We start from the raw sequence: 1,670 nt of genomic DNA, 5'->3' as shown, positions 1-1,670 counted from the left end.
GGGTGTCTGCAGAAGCAGACTTCTCCATCTTCAGGGGCTCTGCTCGGCCAGTTAACAAGTGCCCGAGAAACATCAGTGTGAGGCCAGGCAGCACGAGGAGCTCGAGGAAGTCAAGACGTCTGAGGCGAGTCAGTCGTGGGCCACCTCCAGGCTTTCCTGCCCAGGGTCCATTGGCCTGGTTTGCCATTCCCTGTTCCTCTGAGGGAGTAGGAATGGGAGGCAAAAGCAGCTCCTAGTTAGTCCCTTAGCTTGCCTCCTGACCCCTTCAGCAAGCTACCTCGCCACCCCACTCTGTTGCTGGCGAGGCAGGCAGCGAGGGTGGCTGAGCCTGCAGAAAGGTCAGTTATATCACTGAGCTGATGTAGGCATGCGGCTGGAGGGTGTGCTGCAGAAACTAGTCCTCGTGGGTGTTGTTTCCTGCAAGTTGGAGAGACCACAGTTTGAGTTCAGGTGGTGGGTTAGGTTCTGGGTGGCATGGCCTGAAGCCCCTCACTGAGCTGAACATGCTTTTTTCCCCCTTAACTTTCCCCGTTGTTGTTAATTTTTATTATTATTATTAGTTATAGCAATAGTATTGTTTTTGCTGCTTAAATGCATCAAATGGAGCTGGAGGAAAGCACAACAAGTGGCTGGAATAAGGCGATGTTGGAGCGGGGTTTGCAGCGTCTCCCATATTCAGGCGGGCCAGGGAGAGCAGAGACAGAGCGGATGCCAACTTCCTCGCCTCAGCTCTGCCACGTAGCAGCCAGGCAGGCTTCACCGGAGCAAGTTGCTGCAACTTCCTGCTGCTGTGAAGCTCGCCAGGAGCCAGGACAGCTCTGTGATGCTCTCCTTAACAAGAGCATGCTTGTTACTCAGAAAAGAAGTCCTTCTCCTCTCCTTTCCCCTCCCTGCCATCACCACGGCCTTGCTATTGCTCAGCAACGGGACTCTTCGAGGTTTAGAGCCATCAGGAGCAATGTGGTCTCCAACTGAGAGGTGCAACACGGAGGAATAGAGCAGGGAGGCCTTCAGCTCCTGGTGTCACAGCATCCTTACCGCTCCGAGGTGCGTGACTGCCTGGGGGCTGGCTGGGGCAAACAGGGTTGTGGCTAAAAATTTATCCTTACAATCAAAAAGGTGGGGGCTAGAAGTTTATCCTAACATTAAAAAAAAAAAAAAAAAGGAGAAACACTCTTAGCTCTGGAACTGGCGGCTGACTTGCCTCTAGTCTAAGCCCCTCTGAACTCATAGAAGTCTCCAGAGAGGATGAATTTCCTCCAGCCAGTAATTTGAAAGGGGTGTGGGGGAGGAGAGAAGGTGAGGAGAATGATTTCTTTGCTCCTGGTGCCCTTAATGTGTTGTGTGACATATCCTGCGGTAGAGAAGCGTGCTGTGACATGCTGCAATAGTTCACATCCTCTCAGCAGAGAAGCAGGGTTTGACATCAAACGTTCCTTTCAAATTTCAAGTGCTGATTCGGGTCCAGAATCTGGCATTAGGGTGGAAGCTGAGGAGCAGTAACCAAACAGTCCTGGTGTTTGCCCAGTCACTTTAAAGGTAGATTGGCAAATATCTCTGGGTGCCTTAAATCTTTCTTTAATATACATAGGAGTATTGACAGCTATTTGCCGTATTTTTTTCTTTTTTCTTTTTTTTTTTTTGAATTATGAACATTCGAGGGGTTTCTT

This window comes from Eurypyga helias, unplaced genomic scaffold (assembly GCF_000690775.1).
Source record: "Eurypyga helias isolate BGI_N326 unplaced genomic scaffold, ASM69077v1 scaffold23953, whole genome shotgun sequence".
In the NCBI taxonomy this organism is placed as follows: Eukaryota; Metazoa; Chordata; class Aves; order Eurypygiformes; family Eurypygidae; genus Eurypyga; species Eurypyga helias.
The sequence above is the reverse complement of the archived record's forward strand: the minus strand, read 5'-3'. Positions refer to the sequence as shown.